The 12,898-nt window shown below is 38.9% G+C and overlaps 1 long non-coding RNA gene across 1 annotated transcript; it reads left to right on the top strand.

The window, feature by feature from the left end:
• Nucleotides 1-1,797: 1,797 nt before the first annotated feature.
• LOC118755055 lies at nt 1,798-2,284 on the top strand. Its single transcript, XR_004994976.1, has 2 exons — nt 1,798-1,969; nt 2,034-2,284. It is a non-coding gene; the product is annotated as an uncharacterized LOC118755055 (long non-coding RNA).
• The last annotated feature ends 10,614 nt before the right edge of the window (nt 2,285-12,898 follow it).

Here is a 12,898-nt window from a genome sequence, read left to right as displayed (position 1 = left end):
AAAAAAACATAAAATTTAAATGAAGTGAAGCAATATCACACCAAGAATGATAGAATACAAGATTGCGCCAATGAGAGAGGATTTTTGAGCGTAATTTTTGCGTGACGTCATCTTGGTGCAATTGCGAGAGAGAAATGCCAAAACGCATATAAAAATATGTAAACAATGCAGAAAAATGTGTTAATTTTATTATTACATGGCCCAATTTTGCAGGAATCAATGAATATACAAAGATTGATTAATTGGGAACACGTAGCAATAATTTTGGACATGTAGCCATTTAGATAAGTACGATTTTGAGCACATGAGAAAATGGATGTATTAACAGTGTTTGCAATCTCATGTAGACCAAAAGGAAGGTGTGCAGCAAAGTGAATTTTTGGACTCGCCATTGTAAAAAGCCATGCATAGTGCATATGTATATTTGTAGACGGTGGCCAACCACCATAAACTCCACAGCTGTTGACTCCACAGCTCTTATTTGATGAGGATGAATGAGTGTTGCTTCTTTGGAAACAAATATTCTATTACTACGTTTATACGTAAGCTATTTGCAAATAAAAATAATTTGAAAATACCTAACTCACTGTTTATTCGATGGTGAAAAATTCTGTTTTAATATTGCCTGATTATAAAAAAGCAATAATTTGACCATCGAAAAAGAAAATAAAGTTAAAAATGGCAACGTCTTGATTATAAAAAGGCAATAAGATGACCATCCAAAAAGAAAATAAACCTAAGAATGGCGGCGCCTTGCGCTTATTTGCAAATAGTACCACTAATCAATACTTATTTGCGTTATTTACAAATAAAAAATTAACTCAGCGTTTATACGGCAAATTTTACCATTTCGCAAATTGTTATTTGCAAATAATACGTGCGTATAAACGTAGTATATGTAAGTAAAACATAATTCAAGCTGAACTTTTAAATGTATAATAATTTGAGCACTGATTTATATTAGGTACGTAACAGCGCGGTAAGATGCCGCTTGAATTAGCGCCTGGCGACTTTATCCACTGGTGCATTACCTCATACCGGCACTAAAAAGAATCAGGTACTAACAAAAATATATTTACATATATGTATATGTACACATGTATTAGCTTTAATCTTGTTCTAACTACAATTTCCTCTGTTTTAATAAAAATATGTAAACCCAATACTTGCCTCAAGCATCTTTGTTTATAATAAAAAAAAATCATTTCGAACTGTCCCAATTTGCCACAGGGCGAAGACGACGTCGTTACGACGTCGCTCTGGCGAAGTCGTTTTGGTGAACTTTGGTCTTTGGTGAAGCCGTTACGACGTCGCCCTGGTGAAGTCGTTTGGGTGAACTCGAAACGAATCCGTTTCTTCGAACCTAAAAGTTTTATGAGGAACCTTCGGTCTAGGTTGGACAAGTTGCACGCCCAAATTTTAATATATCTAAGCATAAATAAAAGTCATTCATTTGGATAGTAAACCGTTTTTATTTTGACAATTTTTTATCATAACAGAATATGGAATCCACAATGTACGCTTGTGCTCAGAAAATTAAGCCACCTACATCTTTTTTTCAGTATTCATAATATTTTTCATATAAAATGTTTTTTTATAAAGGTAAAGTTCACTCTGTTGGCCTTATTAATAAAAAATAAAATTTGTGGGAATAAGGTTTTTTTTTAATTTGGTAGAAAACTGTACTTTTACTTTACAGCGTGGCGACGAACAACTGTTACCCAGGTTTGTTTGAGAAATAAAAGGGTCCTTTATAGATTTTGCGAAAAAAGTATTTTATTGTTAATTTTCCACAGATTTTACTTTAGTCGGATTAATTAGTGTTTAAATTGTAATCCTTATTTACATTTGCCAGCAATGTAAACTTTGATAGAGAAGTTAATTTGGCACGCAAGTCTTTTTTAGGTGACAGAAGGGACTCAAAATGGAGAAAATTAGCGGCATCTCATCACAACAGCGGCAATTAGAAGTACGCTTTAATTGTTGATGCCCAGCTCTCAAAAATGATTAATATACTTTTAATATTATTGCAGAAGCGTTCCAGCAAAAATTCAACGAATCTGTGGAAATAATGGAGCGAGTAACCAAAAGGTATTTCCATTATGCTGGAGACAGGATCTCAAAACGGCATAAAAGAAATGTTGCACAGTCGTCTGCATAAATATCTGTTATATTGATAAGTTTTAACAATTTATTTTTGTGGTACTTCATTTTAGTTATCTTTATAAGAATTGGGTTTATTTTTAACAAGGGCCATATAGTTCAAAATTCAAAAATTGCGCAATATACATATGCATGTATGTGTATATAAAAAAAATTAACAAGCTTTTATATAAATTTTAAGATTTTTATTCTGCATTAAATAAACACATATGAAGCAGTTTTAAAGTCCATTGAAGTTTGGTATGTATAATAGAATACAAGGTTGAAGTGCCTCAAAGCATGCATTTTCTGTCATAAAATTCATATGGATGAAAATGCGCAGTACCGCAAAAAAAAATAACACCAAAAATCAATGTGAGTTTTGTGTTACTTCAAACCTGTGTTCTATTATACTAACATTTTATGGACTATAAAACTGCTTCCTATGTGTTTCTTAAATGCAGATTAAAAAGCTTTAAATTTGTATGAAAGCTTGTTGAAATTTTTTTATATATACATATATATGTATGTATGTATACTGCACATTGCTTTAATTTTGAACTACATGGTCCTCGTTAAAAAATAAACCCAATTTCAATTAATTTTAAAGATAACTAAAATGAAGTAACAAAAAAATTAATTGTTAAAACTTATATTATATTAAAATATATTAAAATTTTTGTTTGTATTTTATGACTGAATGTTTACCTTATTTTTCTTTTTTATTAATATTTAAGTATTTATGTATATTTAAAAAACTTTGAAAAAATTCAATGAATTAAATTAAACTATTTTAAACTAAAAAAATTGTTTTTAATTTCCTAGCAACTTTGAGCTTCGTTTTGCAGTTCGCTGGTATATCGTTCTTGCGGGCTGCAGGGGAGTCGTTTTTGCGACCCGCCGGTAAGTCGTTTTTGCGACTCGCCGGCGAAGTGTGCTTTTCATCCGACGGCGAGTTCGCCGGCGAGTCGTTTGCGACCGTCGCCGGCGAACAAATTGGTCACCAAAACGAGTCGGAAACGACGTCGTCACGAAATGGCAAATTGGGTGTGTACTATTTTCAATATCTTCACTAGTAAAGTGCTTCATGTACACATACATATGTGGCTCGGTTTGGTGTTTAATGCATCCCCTCGCCGGCAGAACTGCTTCCACTTTTTCGCCAGATTTGCGTCCGTAGGAAACGAAAAAAAAACTTATATCGCATGCTTTCCTTTTGTTTTCACTATTACACTTTGCCACGGCACACTTCTTTTGCCTTGTAGTGTCTCAATAATTGTTTAGAACCACGCAGAAATATTAACGCACAAATATTAAAATTGTTATTTGGTTTTTTCGTATGCTCACAATCAACAATTGCACCAAGATGACGTCACGCACACAGTTAGTTCTGTCAAAATCACAAAGAGCGAATTAGCGGTACCGCGATTGGCGCAATCTCTATTTCTCTCAATCGTGGTCACCGTATATATACTACATATCGTCGGTGATACTGCAAAATGGTCTATGTCTATTAGTACCCTTGACACTTAGATGGTCTCTTACTTGCACCAGAATGCATCTGCAAATCGTTACACCCTAATAACGAATGACAAAACTGTGTACCTTTTGCTGATGAAGATGAACGATCGCCATAAGCGATCAGATCAATTAAGCACCAGAGGTAATAAGTCACATAGAACATTTTGCAGTATCACTTTTTGCATATTCCGTGAACGAGTAACTCTGATCCACTTTCTACTTACGTAATACGTATGTTACTTAATTAAAGAAAAAATTTATGGTTTCTCGTTTAAAATTCCAAAGATGTCAAATAGGATGGTGGAAATGTTTATTTGTGATTGCCTATACTTAAGCATCGTCAAACAGTTTCCAATTCTCCGCCAAATATATTTACCTTTTCTATATTTTGTTTATTATTTTTTCCTACGACTTAATATACAAATTTAGCGATAATCTTGTTTTGTATTTTTCTGTATATGGATGTGTACATATGGACGTACATGCACACATGTTTACAAATATACGTATATACGCACATATGTACATACGATGTATGTACATAAGCCTGAATATATACATATATTTAAAATTTTGTAGTTCTAAGTTTATTGCTTTATTTTACTTATTTACTATTTATTATTTATGCATGTGCATACATATAAACATTCATATGTACGTAGGTGTGTCTACATATATTTGCTTGCTTACCGGCAGCCGAGAGATATAATACTGCAATAAGTAATGTGCTGAACCACCGCATCGTACAATAGTAAAAAAAGATCTGAAAAAGTTGGGCGATAGCAATTGTATGTATGTATATGGAAAAAAGGCGTGAGTACTAGGTACTCATGAAATTTGATGTGTATACATATGCGAACGGCAAAGCATAAAAGTACGTTTACATATAAATATAATCTCAATCAAAGCTGGGTAGCTGTCAAATTGGTTGTGCTTGTTATTCACACAACTCGAGGAAACGTTAAACTTCTTCTCTGTGCCACCGTGGTCACTTTTTTGCAGCACATATTAGGCCATTTAAATATATTTACAATTGAATATTTTATTATAAATACCTTTACAAACCTATTTTCCTTACTAGCGTCAATTTTTGTTTACTTTAATATTTGACATTCCTCCTCTTCTTCGCAAGTATAATCGATAAAACTAAGTTGGACACCAAAAAGTTATCGGTTTAATCTGAGATATTTTTAATTATAATTTTGCATGGCTATTAGGATTAGGATAATCTTTTTATATGCAAAGCTATTATTAGGCGATTCAGTTACATACATACAAATGTAGGTTAGGTTAGAAATTAAACATTAATTTCAGTTAATTTTATTCATTTTTCTGATTTAATTTTTTTATTCATTTTCATTTTTAATTATTTTAATACATGAAATTATCGGTATGATTGATAAAATATACTTGTATATACTTGTGACTCAAGGGCGTTAAAATATCTTGGAAACACCGCATCAGTTATTGTTTTTGAGCTTATAGTTTGAGCATTTCTATTTGTATATGTTCCTAAATTTACCAAAATAGACTACTAAACCTATGCCTAAAACCATCTACGAATATCAAAACCAGGGCATGAATCACGTATGACGACATTCGTCTGAACGATATCGTGTCGAGATTGTCTTGCTTCATAAAAATCAAAAATTGTTTGATCGTTTGTGCGATATCGTCAACTCGATTCCAGTTTTGCTTCACGTAACAGTAACAGTAGCCGTCAGCGTTTCGCCAACAGTTAGCGAGTGGCGAAACGAACGAATACAATGAGGTACAACCAAACTCGCTATCGTCTATCCGTGCTAGCTAACTTTGTTGTTGCTTTCACATGCAAAATTTTTCGTTAAGCGACCGGAACTCAAACATAGCAAGCAGCGAAGTGGCGAATCGATGACGGCTATTAACACGTAACCGCAACACAAATGCATAAATCAGTGTTTTGACAACATCGTTTTGTCAGTATCGTTTGAACGACTATCGTTTCAAAGTTAAGTGATTCATGCCCAGTTGCAACAAATGAGTCCATATATATTTATGTACATACATAGGTACAAAGCCGTATGCATGTGCGGGGTTTAAATAATCGGAAGTAATAATCAATTGTAGCGCATTTCCTGTTACTATGCATATGCCTAAATGTATGCAACCATTTGGCAAGCAAACACAGGGTGTTTCTAATGAAAATAAAAATTTTATGCTGAAATACACATGCTAAGCCCTTCGAAATTTTGTGCTGGGATATGCGTTACAGCTTCGTAATTTTTACCCCTACCGAAACCAAAGATGTATACACATCAATAATTCGATGAGGGAATTTTCAATGTATTCAAGTTTACCTATTCTTTCGTAATATCCCAGTGATTAAACCCAGGATCGGAAATATTCACTCATGTTCGTACGCGAACGTGAACGTAAACGATTTATTATTATCTTATTCGTTCTCGTTCGCGAACGAGAAGCATAAAACAAGTCCAAATTGTTCGCGTATGTTAGGTAGCAAACATTTCCGCTGTTGTTCGTAAGCGCATGTATTGGTGAATCAAACAGCATGCATACTTATATGTAGCTACAACCCTGCAGTGAAAAGCTAAACCAGTATGTACAAATTCCAGTTCATGAACTATTATTTAAGGATAAAAGTCACACCAGTTCGTTATGAACCATAATTATACTAGTTCCGCGCAGAAAAAAGTAAACTAGTTGGTAGAAATTCTAGTTCGAAAACTGGTATTAAATGGGAGAGTCATACCAGTTCGTCATGGACTATAATTATACCAGTTCTCCGCAGTGAAATGCCAAACCAGCCAGTATAAATACTAATTCATTAACCAGTATGTGCTAAAGCGACGGCCTACCATTTCGGCGATTTCGGACAACTTATGCGATCAGCGACATCTGTCTTTGAATAGGCATAACCAAAACTAAAACGTGGTTAATTGCTTTCATCACAAATGTCGGCTGTGGCGTCGAGTGAAGACTACCGATTCTGGTTCTGAGATCTCAGGACAGAGTGCGCGTGGAGGTTGTTAAAGTAAAGTAAGTAAATTAATTTAAATAATTATTTCAAGTTAAATATAAAATAAAAATTGTACATAAATTTAATTTGATTTGGAAAAAACCTAAATACTCAAATACCATAAAAAAATGAAAATAAATCATTTTTTGTTCTTTTTAAAACAATAAATTTAAAAATTACACAAGAGATATGAATAAAAAAATAAGCAAATAAAAAAAAAAAAATAAAAAAAAGATTCGCTCACTGAGATTCGAACTCGGATCTCTTCATTTGCCAAAGCTTTACTCTCTCGACCATTGCCACTGTTGCAGCGCCGCGAGCAAAATGACATACTTATGCTTTTCACGGGGGATGAATAGGCAGTCTATCCCGTCAACTGGTATGATGCTACTAGTATTTCTACTGGTAACGTGGTGATGCAGGAGCGGACAATTGACATCTCCTATGACACCCCCATGTTAAAAATACCATTCGCTAACATTGAAAAAGGATACAACGTGAGCTAGTTGGGCTGAAACGCAAACTGGTAGCATTCTGGTTCACAACTGGTAGCTTTCCCTACAGGGAAGATGCATTGATTCGCTCGCGAATAGGGATGCAAACGATGCATCGATGTTTTGCTGGACGATACATCGCCTAGAAAAGTGAAAAACATCGACATCGTTCATTCACTCCGTTCGTAAAATGCCAACCGACCAGAGGCAAGCCAACGCTTGTTCTCGGAAGCTGGTGCAACCATCATTCAGGATAGAAGCAGGGGGCTAGATCATGATAAAAGTATAGTAAGGTAAAGCCGTTCTCTCAGTGCGTCGGCTGTGATTTTTTTTTGAAGTTGCCAACATTTTAAAATCGTATAAAATTTAGAGTAAAAAAAAGGAATTGTTCAAAGTTTTTGTTGTTTGAGATTGAAAATAAGAATGTGTGTGTGAGTTTGTGTGTAAAATTTTAAAATTCAATTGCTTGCAAGCGTCATGAATTTGAAAAATTCCTCTCAGCGGCTCTACCTTCCTATTTTTTAATCATGGGCTAGATTATCAAAGCTTCTTTTCTGAACTCATGTCAAAATGTTTATTCATATTTAAATAAATGAGATTTACATATTTATGATACATCATAATTATAGCAACATACTTATACTTGTATTGAAATACGATGCTTGAAGGAAGTTTGTACATGTACATACTAGGAATGTTAATCCCGGGATCCCGGACTTTTTAAGGTCTCGAAAATCCCGGGATTATTGGCAAGTACTCCCGGGATTTTCGGGATTTGTAATTTACACTGATGGCAATAATAGAAACTCCTTTTCTTGATCAGTATTGACTATATTTCTTTTTCTATTTAATAATTAATATTTTTTTATAAATTTCTAGCTGATTATACATATAACACCGCGCGATAGTAAATTTTAAACACAAATATCAATATACTCGCGAAACCCTGGGCCAAATATAGTAAAATTGCGTTTTAAGTTTTGCACTCTTACGTCAGTAATTTAAACATGATTTGTAAAAATTCATAGAAATGTGCTTAGAGAAGAAGTATGGGTATAAAATTAATGAGGAAATCCTGTAGAATTTAAACAGATTCAAGTTTCTGGTGCAGAAGGGCTGGTAAATATTGATAATGTCATTTTAAAATTTTATCCTTGAAATTTCGCAATATTTGTGTTTGAAAAAATTATATGTTAAGGGCTTATATAAACTCGATAACATCCTCGAATTTCGTTTTTCTAACTTTGTCAGCTTAAAAATTACCTATTCGTCCTTGTGAATCCAAATAATTTAAATTTTTTAAATTCTAAAGAAATTTCCTATTGCATTTGTTACCCATATTTTTAATCTACATAGCATTGAATTTTTTTTAACAATTTTTGGAATTAATCATATCTCTGAAATTACAAAGTCCTTCAAAATAAATCGTGCGGTCAGAGAAAAAGAAAATAAAAAAGTAGGTTTCAAACCCATTTATTTATTATTTATTTCATGGTAGGAGAGATTCTCAAACAATATAGAAGCAATTTTTTCGATTCAAGTTGTTGAAAAGTAATCAATATCTAAATCCCGGGACTAATCCCGGGATCCCGGGATCCCGGGATTGTGACAACGCCATCCCGAAAATCCCGGGATAGCAAAAAGCCGAAAAATTAACATCCCTAGTACATACATACACTGGCGATCAAACGTGAGTGCATGCTGAGTTTGGTTCAATATTTGTCGTTTTTTAATTTAAATTTGGTTTTTTTTTTTTTTTTTGGTCGGCGAAAATCCTCCGGCTGAACCCTCCACGAGGGTGCCGACTGGTAATGGCCACTACAATTTAGGTTCTGTACGATGTCAGAATGGTGTCCAGCTAAGATCAGAAATCAGTGCTATGTGCTTAAGCTCCTCAATAGCTAAGTTATATGGAAATGGTTTTTGATCGTGGCCTATGGAGGTAATGGAGGAGCAAACCTCTCTAAAAAAGCTCTGGGTTGGAACAAGGTGTTAGACGACCCGTGCTGATGTTCAGCCTGGCTGGGGACCCAGATTAACAAATAGCCCAGTCTCGAACGGAGTGCTCCGGATACCTGGCGACCTCCGGTTCTATCAAGCCTTACCTGCGCACACGGACCTCTGTGCGGGCGGACCTCCATTGTCCGACACTCGTGGGACCAAAATTATGAGGAGTTAGAGGGGGCTTAAGCGGTAGGGCTGGTCCTGGTACGAGTACCATAGGAGGCAGAGGGGGGAGTGGAGGCTTGGGCAAACCGGTCTCCAACCGATTCATGGCTGGAGCTGCAGCGTCAGCTCCGCCTAGGGAAGTCAGACCCCAAAGCACACACACCTTAACCCAAGGGCGGGGTTCGGCACCTGCTTCGAAAATAACCCGGCAGGATGCTGCCGACATTCCGAGCAGCTCGAGGAAAGTTGCAAACACAGGCCTGGGGGGGGTCGGCTAAACATGTCCGCCCCTCGAAGCAGGCCTATTATGACAAAAAGGCGGCCATGAGGGTCGTGAACAAGATCGGGGACCTGCCGACAGAGCAGCTCACGGAGGAGCAGGTTAGGTCACTGGAGTGGGCGAGGGGAGTAGTAGCCAGCTTGGGAAGACCGGCAGGCTCTGCTCCAAAAAGGCAGCGGTCTGCTGAACAGGCAGGGGGTGGGGTCACCAAAAGACCAAGAACAGGCGGCCATAAATACCCCACCTTCAGGGACGTAGTGAAGGGAGGCGGTGAGGTACTGGCAATCATCGACAGAGGGGAGGAGGAAGGGACTATCCCCAAAGAGAAGTGGAGGTTGGTGGAGGAAGCGATCGCCGAAATCTACCTCCAAGTCCTAGAGGAAAATCCTGGACCTCCTCCTCTCTGCCATGATTCCGGATGGTATCAGGGTAGAGCTAAACTCATCGCCTGCGAGGACCATAGGTCAGCCCAGCTCTATAGGTTGGCCGTTAGTAAGGTAGGTAAAGTTTGGCCGGGAGCCAAGCTCGAGGCCGTCAACAAGGAAGATATTCCTAGCAGACCGAGGGCTCGAGTTTGGATTCCGGCCAGACCCGCCGAGCCTGAAAGAATTGAGCGGATCTTCAGATCCTGTAATAAGGACCTGCCAAGTCATAATTGGAGGGTAGGGAAGATAGAGGAGCCAGTAGAGAATAGAAGGCAGGTGTTGCTGATCCTCAACGCCGAATCGCTAGCCCCACTGGCGCAAAAGGATTGGATGGTGAGATTCGGGTTTAATGACGCAACCATTCGAATCTACCGCAGCGACGAGCTGAGCTTGGACCTTAGTGAGGAGAGCGACAAGTCCGGTGGTGAAGAAGGGTTGCCCAGCAGCCAAAGCTCATCTGACTCGGAGAGGCTATCCGGATTGGGGCCATTTTTCTACGAAGAAGACCTCCTCGCCGATGACACCGAGGGTGAGGAGATCGAAGAGGCGGACGTGGATGTCACGATGGTGGAGGTAAAACGGACAGATTCTGATGAAGCTGATCCAGATCAACCTCCACCACTCTAAACTCGCGTCCATGACAAGGACGTGCCACCAGATGGGTTTCGGACCTTGGCCGAGGAAGCAGCCTTCAAGAACAAACCACTGGTTGCCTCCTGCGACGCTAATGCCCACAACTTGATGTGGGGGAGTACGGACACGAATGCTAGAGGTGAGTCGTTACTAGACTTCATTCTAGGGAACAAACTTAGTGTCTTGAATTTAGGCTCAGAGCCGACCTTCATAACAAAGAGTAGAGAGGAAGTTTTGGACATAACTCTGGCTTCAGACATGTTTGCCCATAAAATCAAGAGATGGAGAGTACTGAAGGAAAAATCGTATTCTGACCATCGTTATATTGAATTCGAAATAGATCTTAAGACCCCCCAAGTAAGGGAGTTCAGAAATGTTAGAAATACCGACAATACATAATAAATTAAGGACTTTACTGCCAAAGATACCTCCCCGAGACCCCGCCACGCAGGTGGAGCTGGATGGGTTCGTTAATCAGGTTACTAAAGCCGTGAATAGTTCTTTGTCAGCCGGATGCCCGGTTGTTCGATACAGGGGAAAAAGCAAACCACCTTGGTGGTCGAAACAATTATCCTTGTTACGTGAATCTAATAGGTCAATGTTCAACAAGGCCAAAGCCACGACAGCAGCAGAGGACTGGGAAGCCTACAAGGCTGATCTGAAAATATACAAAAAAGCAGTTAGAACTGCGAAACGTAAATCCTGGCAAAGTTACTGCAAGGGAATTGAGGAAACCACGGAAGCGGCCAGATTAAGAAGAATTCTCGCAAAGTCGCCATGCAACCTTGGCTATCTCAAGGGTCAAGGGAACTCATGGACTACGACGAGCGAGGAATCTTTAGGTCTCCTCCTGGACACACACTTCCCTGGAAACAAGCCGGTGGAACCTAATGACCCCCAGAATGAAGGGGGGCTATCTGATCTGGGAAACCGACTGATTACAAACGAAAAAATTGAATGGGCTATTAAGACTTTTGGTCCTTACAAGTCACCGGGACTTGATGGAATACACCCGGTAGAGCTACAGCAATCACGGGGTACTATCTCTCCGTTCATTGTGGTTATTATAAGAAGCTGTCTTAACATGGGCTACATCCCGCTAGGCTGGAGAGAGACAAAAGTCTCCTTTATACCCAAGGCGGGCAGGTCCTCTCATACCAACCCTAAGGACTTCAGACCCATCAGTCTTACGTCTTTCCTTCTCAAAATTTTAGAGAGGATAGTGGATGATTATGTACGGGGCGTGATACCAACAAGTAGGATCTCCCCAGCGCAGCATGCCTATACGAAAGGCAAATCCACGGAAACCGCCTTGCACTCGCTCGTTGGGTTGGTGGAAAGAAGTTTATTCGACAAAGAGTACGCTCTGGTTGCCTTTGTAGACATAGAAGGCGCCTTCAACAATATTAACGCAAGCGCCATAACGGGTGCCTTAGAAGAGCTTGGAGTTGACCAGAATGTGGCGGTGCTGATCGAGTCTATACTTGTCAGCAGGACGATAACCGCTAAGCTCGGCAACACCACAATATGCAGAAAGGTCTGTAGAGGCACTCGTCAGGGAGGGGTTCTCTCCCCTCTTCTCTGGAATCTGGCGGTGAACTCTCTGCTGGTGGCACTAGAGAGGGGGGGTTACCATGTCACAGCATATGCTGACGATCTGGCAATTGCCGTCAAAGGCAAATACTCAAATACCCTAATGGAGATTCTGCGCTCTAACATGGCCACGCTTAGGAACTGGACAGAGAGTAGGGGACTCGGAGTAAACCCCGAGAAAACCGAAGCAATTCTCTTCACAAGGAAACACAGGCCTCCCATCGTCTCCCCGCTAATCTTTTTGGGTGTGGAGATATCCTTGAAGGAGAATGTTAAGTATCTAGGACTCATATTAGACAGGAAACTAACGTGGAAACCTAATATAGAGGAAAGAGTAAGGAAGGCCAACGTTGCATTATACACATGCAAAAAAGCGGTCGGAATCAAGTGGGGGTTAACACCTCGTATTACACACTGGCTATACACCTCGGTGGTCAGGCCAATACTCTTATATGGAATACTTGTATGGTGGCCAGCAACTCAAAAGGCAAGTTACCTAAAACTATTGAGTAAGGTCCAAAGAACAGTGTTTCTATGCATTTCGGGTGCCTTAAGGACCACCCCAAATAAGGCGCAGGCGCAATAAACCTGGTGGGAAAATACGCGGCCGCCGATTCAGCGCTCA

This window comes from Rhagoletis pomonella, unplaced genomic scaffold, assembly GCF_013731165.1.
Source record: "Rhagoletis pomonella isolate Grant_MI unplaced genomic scaffold, Rhpom_1.0 Rhpom_scaffold_05204, whole genome shotgun sequence".
In the NCBI taxonomy this organism is placed as follows: domain Eukaryota; kingdom Metazoa; phylum Arthropoda; class Insecta; order Diptera; family Tephritidae; genus Rhagoletis; species Rhagoletis pomonella.
Note: the sequence above shows the minus strand (reverse complement) of the source record. Positions and strands in the feature narration are given on the sequence as shown.